Genomic DNA, 12,822 nt, shown 5'->3' with positions numbered 1-12,822 from the left:
CCGTCCACTTTAGTGGTCAGTCCTTTAAATTTTATATGTATATATATTATATTATATATATATAGATATATGTATATATATAAATAATATATATATATAATATATATATAGATATATGTATATATATATAATAAATAATATATATATATATATATATATATATATATTTCTCTTTCTTATTCAGCTTGTCTCCCCCTATTTCTTTCGCTCTCTCCGCACCTCCCTCCAACCCCTCTTCTGTATTTCCTTCACTCCTTTTCTCTGTGTCCGTGCCGCTATATCTCTCTCTCTCTCTCTCTCTCTCCCTGCCGTTTTTTCTCCTCATCTCTCTCTCTCTCTCTCTGTTGCTCTCGCTTTCTTCATATCTTGTAATGTGAGCCCATATAATAATAGATGCAGCTCAGAATTCGTGCTTCTTATTGTTGCTACAATTTAAAAAAAAAAAATGTGTTGCTAAATGAAAAAAAATTAATTCAAAGAAAACAAATTATAAGAGACATAAAAATGAAAGATGAAAAGTATTCAGAAGACTGTGGGACAACATTTGAATAATCAATCAACCGAAATATTAAATATTAAATCATAACTATTCTCGATTTCCACGAATTTCAAGATACAATAGCAGAAAAGGTATTTCATTAAAGAAATCTAGTAAACGTGTGTGAACGTTTGTGATGAAAATGGAAAGTAGAACGAAACTATGTGAGATGACTATGCATGAAGGTTGAAGAGACAAACAACAAAAATATTATAATAAGTGACCAAATTATGTAGTTATGTAGGAACACTATGCTATCTACATTGATTAGAATAGAATCATAATGGAGTGCAATCATGCTGTGTAAAGACGTCAACTTAGTAACCACGTTGTTCCAGGTTCAATCTCACTGTATGATGAGCTAAAGTGTGTTTCCTACCATAGCATAGGGCTAAACAAAAAGATTAAGTGAGAAGTTATTAATCATAAAATTTGCGGAAACACACTGGTGTGAAATTTCTCTCTTGCCGTTTGATCTTTTTCAAGGATCAGTCAAAACGCCCTGAAATCACACCCTCATGTTAGGCAAGGAACTCATTAAATAATATGTTTATTAGAGAACTGTAAACTAGACGAGATAATTACGCGGAAATGTCTCGATCAAAGTGAATCTCATCCCCAACAGCAACAACAACGTCATATAATTTTAGGAGCAACGTAAAACATTCTGAAAGTAATATATGGAAAGAAATGTCAAAACCATAGTTATATTACTGCGCAGCTGCGATCATGGGAGCTCTACAAATAAGGAAAACTTAAAGGATAAAAGGCAAGCAATACGCAACTTTTCTCAAATCAACAATTACAAAATGCTTCGTATGTATAGGCGTTCAGAGCTTTGATTACAGATGCTATTATAGTTGTTTTACAAGGAGCCATGGAAGGTATCTCATACAATGGTCCTCAAACTTATTTTGCCGTGGAAGCTTTATACGATATTTTCAAAAGATCGTATGCATCATACCTATATTCTACGGAAAACCGTTGTTACCACTCTTCAGTTATTAAAACATAGAATGAAGCAAAAATTACTTTGGAGCAGTATCTCATTCCAATACAAAATTTGTAATAACATGCTATTTGAACAATTATGAATAGCAATTCTTACATACTTTTATTAAATTTTATTTAAAGACACATTATTTTGTACAACCCTAGAATCTTTTCGAATAGGCATAATGTGAGAGACCACGATTTAATACGTTGGTTAGTGAGACGCCTTCTGGAACAAATAATTTTTGTGATATTTGATGATACTGTGTAATATTTTTATATCACCAGAGGACATATCTTATCTATCCATACATGTGATCTGATATGATAAAACTATCGAAACACACGTGTATATTAAATATATAACTAAATATACAACGAAAGCTCTATCCTCTACAAAACACACTTGCACAATAAGAACAAAAAGGTAGCGTCTATGTGGTTGCAAGATATCTTAGAATTAACAGCCAAATGGCCTTCAAATAAACGTCTTACTGCTTTAGATAAAATCAAAAAGACTGGATTACTTATAAGACCAAGATTCATTAGTTTAAACTAAGATGATTACAGCTTAAATGACTTTTAGAATAGTTATTCTTCAACAATATATGCAATATGATCCAATGTGAGGACGTTTACGTAGTCATGTGTCCTGCTGGAAATAAAAGTCAAATTTCCCTCAAACAACGGATATCGTCTTCACTAAGGACACTTTATACTACGGAATCAGCTCGAACGCCTTTGAATATAGGTTTTCTAGAACAGGGTGTAACAATGGCTAACACAGTAGCAATATATGGAATACATTCCCTTGAAAAGAATACTACTCAAGAGCTTGTAGCATGGAATACACATTGTTTGCAGGAATGTCAATGAATGATGAAGCAACAGGTAATAGCTTGATTTTACGAACGATACATACATCGTTGGAAACACTGCATATAATCATAACACATTCAGAATATGTCATACAAAGAGAAAAGAACTCTATTTCTGATCGGATATATTACATCTGAATTAATCTGTCAGCTTCTGGAATAACGGTAACAGGATGTGGAACACGAGTCCCATAATATTCTCTACAAGCTACATTACTGTCCAAGCCTATTTGGAATAAAAACACTGGGAAAGTAATTACGTGAAGATTTGCTTTTCGAATGATGTGATTGACTGAGAAGGAATACCGTATATACTCGTGGGAAAGTCGAATATTTTAAACAATCTTTTAAGGTCAAGTTTATGAGGTCGTCTATTACATGAACACTACTTTTGAGGGGCTGGAATTCAAGCTAGAATCCCAAGTACCGTATCAGAAGCAGAATCCTACATGATCTCTAAGCGAATAAAAACAAAAACACGATGAATTACAGTAATATTAATTTTATGCATCACATCCCACATCCTAGTAAGTAACAAAACCCATAAACAAGACCGCGTAGCTTTTATAAATATTTGCGCTAACTCTTTTATTTGTATCAATCAAACTTAACAGACTAGCAGAGTGAAATCAATTTATATCTCATAATTATGTTATATTATCACCGGTACTGGGCATGTCACTACTTACCGTAATACGGTGCATACAGCTGATATCTACTCGGCGTGTTTCACTTCATACCTCTTCAATAAATTATACTATTTTCATATTCATGGTTAAAGTCACACACATCACAAGTACAGTATATTAGTGGTGCATCTTTATTTCGAATAATCTAAATGCAATTTAATGTATTAAATACCAGAACTGATAAAAGAAGTAGAAGCACAATATCACTTTCCACCAGCGAGTTTCCACCGAAAACGTTTTCTTTTTCGTGGCTAGATTAGAGACTACACTACCAATTTATTTAACACAGTTTATCATCTTCAGCACTGAATAAAGCTTCCTAATCATGAGGATGAATGGCATCAACGTAAGGATTCTCTTCATCATCATCTTCGCTCTCCATATTTAGAGGTAGCGCATCATCCACTTCGTTATACTTGTCATCCCATAGACAATCGTCTTCTGTACCATCCAATGCATTCCACAGGTCGTAAATTCCAAACATCTTTAATCCATTTTCTACAACGACCCTCATCTTCTATCCATCCTTGTGGATGCACATGGATGATAATTCTTTTTGTAAATATCTCATTCGGCACAGTTTTTCTCTTAAAAACAACCATCGGTTTTAATTTATTACCATTAGCCATACATGAAAGAACTAAAGTAACCTTTTCTCGTGGCCAGTGGTTATCATGAATACTGCTTTATCTCCTCTTTGATTCGCAGTTCGATTCTCTGACATGTCAAGAGTAACAAGCGTTTCGTCCATGTTCCCAATACATGATAATGCATACACTCTTTCAACTGATTTCTGATTACAAACCTATGAAACTCTATTATCTTATCATTTAGATCAGCACGCAGTTTTTGTGCGATCTTAGTTCTCAGCTGTTATACTATGCCATAACATCTCACCATCCAACATTCGCTTTAAAATTTGAAATTCCATCCTATTTTTATTCCTTTCGAGCATGAATTAAGGTGGCTTCACGATCAACACACTTTGACGATTTTCAAGTACCTAAACTGCACGGCAAATTGAATCCTGCGTTAAAGCAGAAAGGAGTACCGGTACAAATTATATTATGCCTTGAAACAAGAGATGTAATTAAAAAATAGATCAATGTGAAACTTACAGTATTAATTTAACGTTAATACATTTCGGCCTAGGGGCTATCGTATCCATGCTCACGATCAGTTGCCATTTCGCTGATCTAGCGATTAATTGAATACTTTTATGCTTACGAAAAATCATACCTTTGCACGAATTCTGATAGAGGCGTTTGCTAGTGTTCGCCAATAGTGCTGTTTGTGAAACACGTTTCTCACCATGCAAACAACGAGTGTATGACGCATGTGTTTATTGGCCATGAAGATGTGTGCAGGCTTCCAGCATATCCTCTGCATACATTGTGGCACCAATCAGCAAATATGAAGTGCTCGCTATTAAATGGTGTTTTGCTATAAGCACCAAGCATCCCACGTATAGAGCAGGCTAATGCAGCCACACAAATGTGTAACAGTGTTATTTCTATTTATAGGACAATACGGTGCCTTAACCTACAAATGTTGTCCTGTTCTTCGTGAAATACTAGTGTCGACTTTTATACGGGATCTATGGAAAATTCTCAAGTTTTGTGCCAAAATAAGGGGTCGCATTTTACATGAAATCGACTATTACCCGAGCACATACGTTACATATTTTATCATATTGTGATAAATACCAAAACAAAAGTTTACGTGCGCGAAGTAATTATCACATCTCATACATAAAATGTTATCTTGTTACATTTATTTCTTATTGAATAATCGTTGTGTTTTGCTCTTTTCCTTTTTCTTTAAGTCAAAGTGAAAATGCTTCCGCAAACAAATTGAATTGCGTGATACATAGTGATTAACTTCTTCTGAATACCGTGAAATGTTCTAATTGAATGTGAGTGTGTATTTGTGTGTGTGCGTGCATGTGTAGTGCGTGTGTGTAAGTGTGTGATTTGTGTGTGTATGAGTATGTATCTGCGCGCGTGTATAAATATACGAACACATACGCATAAACAAACACAAACAAGTTTATACCTGTAGTGTGGAGGAGTGATCCATTCAGGTAAATTTTCTTTTGTTCTTTAAACACAAATACTTACAAAAGTATCTACCATATTATTAGGTGTACATGTGTGTGTGCGTGTATGTGTGTGTGCGTGTGTGTGTGTGGACACACTTATATAGATTATGTGTGTATATATACATATAAAAACACATGCATACGTACATACACACGCGCACATATGCATACATATTTGCCGAAGATCGTGAAGCAAATATAATTGATTGTAATTATTGTATATATTGTATATGTGTCTTTGTTGTGTATGTGGTATAATAATTATGTCGAACGTATCAAATGGTATATTGGGGTTACTTTACATATTTGATATATGACTCTTTCTCATTCTTCTCAGTTACTTTCCTCGATATATATATATATATATATATATATGTATATATCAACAAGGGGTAAAAATGTCCTGGGCATCTGCTTCACGAATAACGTGGTGCCCATCCATAATGTTTAGGTGGCACTGACGATTCTCTCAGACCATAACTTAATAGAGCTAATGATATATGGTCTACAGAAAATAGTAGACATGCAGGCCATGTACCCAGCTCTCCAGCCTGAACTTTCATAAAGCTGATAGGAATGGCATCGAAAAAGAAGTCATGGAACAAATTTCGTCTCCTATGAAACTGATATAAAGATATAGCAGTTTATGTCAATGATGCATTTGGATATGCTGTACGTTTGTTCCAGAGAGAACGCCAACCCAACGGGAAAATATAGTTCCCAAGGATAGAACCATTCTAATGAGACAACGAGTAAATATCTCAAACTGTCTAAATGGTCCACTACAGGATAGCGAAGGACTCTATCTCAAACAAGTATTGATAATATCGAAAATGAATTCAAACACTACAACAAGAAAGAAGAGAGCAGAGAAAGAATCCAGGGCTGCCAAAAATATAAAGATAAACCCCAAATCCTTCAATAAATTTGTAAAAGTGTCTGCTTCAGTACGGTACAAGATGGGGTAACAGCTCGAGAAAAATATGGCACCCACTGCAAATCCCCAGAGGATTAGTGAAATACTGAATGCGCAATACTAGAATGCAATACAGAAGCTTCAGAATCAGGGACCAAAAAACTATGCTGGACTTATAGAGGACATTTGTCCTCAACTGCCTGGAATACTGCAGTCAACTGTGGTCACACCACAGAGTCAATTAAATAGTGGAAGTGTAGTAGTCCTACACCCGGAAGATTGCATCAAAGTAACAACTGAGTTATTGGGAGCTACAACTCTGCTCCCTCGAGAGAAGACAGGTGAGCTATGTAATGATGTACGTGTGTAAGATCCTGGAGGAACTGGAACCAAACTTTGGCATCGAGAGTTATACTGACCACAAACTGGACGTCGCTGCACTGTTCCAAACGTACCCGTCATCCCGTCTAGAGTGAGGACAATGCACTATTGCAATAGGTTGGGATTTAATGCCTACCCAAAACATCTGAAACATCTTCATGGTGTAGAGGCGGTAGTGTTCAGGAAACAATTTGATCACCGGCCGTCCAAGGTCCCTGATGAAGAAACTCAAACAAGGGAGCAGCCTCGAATTCCTTCCTTCATAAAAGGCTAATCGTAAAGAATAGCCACTGAAAAGACACCGGTGGCGCTCCAGCATGACAACAGATTTGTTTTGTGACCTGCTGGCAGACGTTTACCGTAAATGGCAATAGAAAGGGAAAATTCCGAGTGCTGTTGGTCGGAGTGTGGTGACACTGCTGAGGAAGGACGCCGACAATGGGGACGTACAAGGAAATTTTCAGCTCACATCTCTGCTAAACAGTGTTTAAGATTTTGGCCAAGGTGTTGACGAAAATGTTGACGCTTGTTGTCGGTAGCCTGGCCGCGAAAGCACAAAGGTGCACAATCCCGGGCAGGTCTGTCCACAACAACTTCCACCTTATGCGATACATCATAGACAGGGCTGGGATCAAACCTAGCTTCGAGAGTGCTCTGATTAATTTTAATCATTCTAAAACATTCGGTAGGGTCGACCATCACTACTTGGAAGCCGTCCTGAAAGCAGGGGATTCGGGCACAGTTTCAGAGGTTGGTTCGCTGCAATGCACAGCTGTATCTGTTCGGTGGTCAAAGTAAACAGCTACCAATCGGAAAAGTCTAGCAACGCATGCTTGATCCGTCAGGGCTTCCTGCTGTCGCCTCTTCTGTGCATATTGGTACTCAAGCTACTTCTGCGAAAGATCGAACTCAGACGCGGAAAGGCAGTATCAGCGTACACCAACGAACTGGAGACTCTTAGCATCATTCTAGAGGAATATGAGTCAGTTGCAGGGGCTAAAAGCACCGCTGACAAATCGATTGTTTGCGGTAAGTCTCCTGGATAGTCAGGTTCATGTTATGGGACGGTGTCGTTGGACGCTGGACCGACAGACCAGTCAAATTGCACGTAGTCTGGTTTGGTCCCACCCTCCAGGAAGGTAAGAACTGAGACTAAGTGACGAACAGGGTGACCAGTCTTACCCAGAAATGGCTGAGAGGAAGCTATCCTTGAAAGATCAGGCAGAGGAGGCGAATGCCTACATTTCCTACTTCATCTTTTATCGCCTGATCATTGTGCCTTGTCCCGGTTACTGCTTGACTGGGTTGGAACGTCTAATTTAATTTCTTGTGGAAGGATTGCGTTCCGATGGTCAGACCATCAGTCTACTGCCAGCACCCTCTGAGTGGCGGCTTAGGCACGCTGTGGCTTCTAATGCGCAGATACGGTGTTACGTTGCGCCACCTGCAATGATTTCTAAAAGGTGAGCATGCGTGGGCTCCGTTTGGGAGGAACGTCTTTCCATAGCTTGTCTCCTTGACAGAGCTGTAGTCCTGGGTAAAGAAAAGACCGCGACTAGGCGCTTGACGCCTAGTATGTCAACAGGCACTCACAGCCATCTACCAGTCGGACAATGGGATCGTGGGCTGTTCTGCTTCAGTAATTTATAGATTATTACTGGCGAAGTGCGACGATGTTCTTGGCGTTCTGGAAGACGTTCCGGTCGGTCATTATCATGGATACATTCCATATGTTCTTGGCCAAAATAGTGCTGCCGCAGGGCGCTTCCGGTTCGAGATAAATTCAATAGGCACGGATGTCCTGTCACACGGGCTTCTCCGAAGCGCGCACTGAATGATGTAACTGTTCTGCACGCACTCGTTTAGTGTCCAGACATTGCTGATTTGTGGGGTTATGTCGAACACCTGTCACGTATGGGACAGATCCATCTATCGGTGGAGTGCATAGTAATGGTTGCTCGCTGCTCTTCTTTAATCAGCAAGCAAGGCATGTTTTTCGTCTGGTGGCTGTGGCGAAAGAGGTTGTTTGGTGGACAAAGCTAAAAGGCATGGGGACAGATACATTCCTCTTTGGTTATGGTCTGAGGGGTTTCTTCAAGTTTCACATGAAAAGGAAATGGAGGATAGAGTGGGAAGTTTTGCTCTCGAGTTAATTTATTAAAAGGTGGGTGAAAGTTGCGAAAATACAAGAGTGGATGGTACCTCTGTATGTGTAGACCTGTGAGTCGAAGAGTAGGAATTGGAGAGGACACATGCCCTTGGTTTTCAAGGAGATATGTCACAGTAGGGATCCTCGATTATCCCTGGAGGTCATCCTTTATCAGGAGGACTACGTCTCAATCACCCGCCTTTTTTCTTTTTAGCCTTTGTATATTGCGTATATTTCCCTTCCTTTTCATTGTATGACACTTATATTTACTCTTTTTCGTTGTTTTTGTTATTTCATCATTTCATTACTTGTACATCCCCACACTTTGTGTCTGTTTTTGCATTTTCCCCCTAATACTTCGTCCTGATGTCATCATAATCATTATCATCATCATTATTATTATTGTTGTTCTTGTTGTCGTTTTTATTATTGTTGTTGTTGTTTCGTAACATAGTGTAGGTAAAAATGCACCGTAGTCTTTAGTCATCTGTTAAGTCACAAGGACCTCAGAGAGATAATACTTTCTTTAAGATGTGCGCAGTGCCCAATAAGGCTGCTTTTTGCAAGACCTCAATCTTGCATGGGATTTCCAGTTGCCTTAAGAAGTCTTGAAGTTTCAAAGGGATTGGGCCCATTTTTACACTCTCATTCTATACAGTCTTGCCATTTTCACTTTCCATTCGGAGTACTTGGTGAATTTTTAACCTCTTTACTCACAACATTCATGTCATTTGGTATGGCTACATCAATGATCTGACAGTATTCTTCTCTCCCATTCAATATGACAATATCCGGCCGACGGTGTTCGATTACACGATCCGACTAAAAATTATAGTCCCAGACTATCGTTACTTTTCCATCCTCCTGCTTATATTTACTTGATCATACCAGTTCTGTGTTACTTCATATTGATATTTACGGCATAAGAGTCAAAGACGATACACGCACACTTTATCGTGGCGGCGCTTGTATTTTCCACATTTTCCAGTTAGGCACTTTACCCACTTGTTCTTTCACATCGCTCGTACTTATGACAATATTCCCTTATTTCTTTCCTACTTGTAATTCTATCTTGATAGTTCCTACACACATTGCATCCCATTTATGTACCACATTATTTCCCCATAATCCGCTCCAGAACTCCTTGATTTGATTTCCAGCAGGAGCAACATATTCCTCATTCCCTCCTTCTAACGTTCGGGTTATTTTTGAAAAAAACTGTCCTCCTCAAACTACTTATTTCTGTCCACAAGTCTTCTGGTTTTCCGGCTTTTGGCCATGATTCTCTGTTTTAACTGCTCTATTACTGCATCATACCCGAACCTCCATATTTTATATTTCTTCTCTAATTTTTCTCGGTCGGTCTTTTTCCCATTTTTCCAATTTCCTCTTAATCACTGCTCAATTTTACCTAGATTATTATTATATTATATTATTATTATTATTATTATTATATTATTATTATTATTATTATCATTGTTGCTTTTGTTGTTGTTGTTATTATTATTATATTATTATTATTATGTTTTTTCCTTCTTTCTTCAAATTTTCTTCCGTTTCTCGGCGAGTGTTTTCCATACACCTAGGGCAGAGAAGGGCATTATATGCATTCCCAGATTATACGCGCAAATTCACAGATAAAATATTTATTTAAAATTAATAAACAAATAAATTCATGGATGGATGTTATTTTCACAACGATAGTGTTCTTCTCAGTACATGAGCCGTTCCAGTTAATACGATATTTGCACTTCCTGTAGGGATGGTAAACCTGGAATCATTTTTCCAGTTTCCTCTTAATCACTGCTCAATTTTACCTAGATTATTATTATTATTATTATTATTATTATTATTATTATTATTATTATTATTATAGATGTCGAACAGTATTAGATATTGTGAGGGTGGTTGATTGACGATATTGTGTCTACTAGGGAGTTTGCACTATCCGTCAATTTACAACAAGGGCTTCAGGCAGACAGTACTTCAAGCAATATGCATGAAGTTCTAAATAGTGCCGGCTTTAGCAATACATCTAGATTGTAGGGTATCTCTAAAGTTTTCAGATGTTTTTTCAGATTAGATGGTATTGAACCTAATGCTCCGATGCTATTAGGGATAACCTTTATGTTCGTATCTCAGTTTTCAGGTCGCCATATTTATCTACTTTTTCTCTTTCTTTCATGATACGTTGATCTCCTGGCACTGCTACGTCGATTATTAGACACTCTTCGTTGTCCCTCCTAAATGTTACTCTATCTAGCCTTCGCTGCTCTAACACATTGCCTATATGGAAATCGAAGTCCCAGTGGAGATTTGCCTCCCTTTTTTCGTCCATTGCTTTTTCCGGTGTATGTTGGTATGAAGCACCCTTGAACTCAGTAACCTCATATCCATACTTACGGCATAGTAGCCAGTGGAGGTTTGGGGCTACTTTATAGTGTCAACGCTAGTACCCTTCATGGACAAGTCTTTCACAAGTACTAAAATGTGTGTCCCATTTTCGACCCTCTTCCCACAATGCTGCAAAGGTCCGATGCGCTTGTTTGTTATATGTATTTTCGTTGAATTGGTATTTAATGCCTGTAGTGGGTAGCGATGATTAGGCTTTTACTATCCTTTTTAGGTCATCCTTGTTAAGTCACCTCTATGATGCTTCTGGTCTTTTAATTTGTTGGTTTCACGGTGGAACTTACCATGTAATTCCATATGGAATAGGGTTCTTCTCTCTCGTTGGCTATGAAGAAACCCTACGTTATTTTTATATTATTATTATTATTATTATTATTATTATTATTATTATTATTATTATTATTATTATTATTATTATTATTATATTATTATTCGTATTATCATTATATCAGTAGTTTTATTTTTATAGCGTGCTATCACTTTACTACCGAGCGCGCTCTGTGTGCCTTGGGTATGTGCTGTGATTTGTTGTGATGCTCTGATGGTTATTGTATGGAAAGTGTTCTGCGTAGGATGTGTGCAGTGCCTAGTAGTGCAATTTTCTGTATGTTATATGTGTTTGTAAGTCCTGGTGTTTTGTTATGTATTTGTCTGAATATTTTTTTATCATGCCTAATGCACCTACTATGATAGGAATTGTTTCTGTCTTTAGATTTCACATTCTGGCTACCTCTATTTCCAGGTCTTTGTATTTTGAGAGTTTCTCCATTTCTTTTAGAGACACGTTGTCATCAGCCGGTATTGATACATCAATTAGAAAGCATTTTTTTCTTCATGATCTTTGACAACTATATCTGGTATGTTGGCCTTAATTTCTCTATCTGTGTGTATCGGCATATCGCAGAGTATGGCTGCTTTCTCGTTTTCTGTGACCTTTTCTGGTGTGTGCCTATACCATCTTTTTTCTGTTGTTATTCTATAATGTTGGCATAGCTTCCAGTGTATGTAGGTTCCAACTCTGTCATGTCTGTGAACATATTCCTTCTTAGCCAGGACTGGGCAGCCAGAGATAATATGATTTATTGTTTCTTGTCCATCTCCACATATTCTGCAGTTACTTGTTATATTTCTTTTCATTACATGTTTTGGGTAATTTCTGGTGGGGAGGCTTTGGTCTTGTGCTGCAATTAAAAATCCCTCTGTTTCTGCTTTGAGTCCTGAGCTTCTCAACCATTGCTGGGATGTTTCTTTGTGTATTTCTTTTGCGTTTAGTTTAGTCCAGTATTTACCATGAAGGCGCTTTTCTTGCCATCGTTTTATCATGGTTCGTTGCTGTTCGATTTTTAGTTTGGATTTCATTTGTTTTATAGCTTTTGTTGTTTCTTCATCTTCTTCTTCTTCTTCTTTTCTTCATATTTATTAGGTGGTATGATTTCTTGTTTTTATTTGTCAGCTTCTTTAAATACTGACAACAATTTTTTGTTTTGCTCGTGTTTTGCCGCTATATGTATCAGTTTTCCTTCATTCTGAAGTAGTATTTTTGCAATCCTATGGTGGTTATTTTATAGTAGTTTTCCAGTTGTATGAGGCCTCTACCACCTTCTATACCTGTATGTATAGTTTTCTATGTCAGATTTTGGGTGATGCATCCTAGATCTGTCATTATTTTTCTTGTTTTCCTATCTATTTTGGTCAGTTCATTTAGTGTCAGTTAAGGATATTGTAGCTGTAACTTATAACTGGGACAGCTAAGTGTTAATACCTA

Source organism: Octopus sinensis, linkage group LG1 (assembly GCF_006345805.1).
Source record: "Octopus sinensis linkage group LG1, ASM634580v1, whole genome shotgun sequence".
Lineage (NCBI taxonomy): Eukaryota > Metazoa > Mollusca > Cephalopoda > Octopoda > Octopodidae > Octopus > Octopus sinensis.
Note: the sequence above shows the minus strand (reverse complement) of the source record.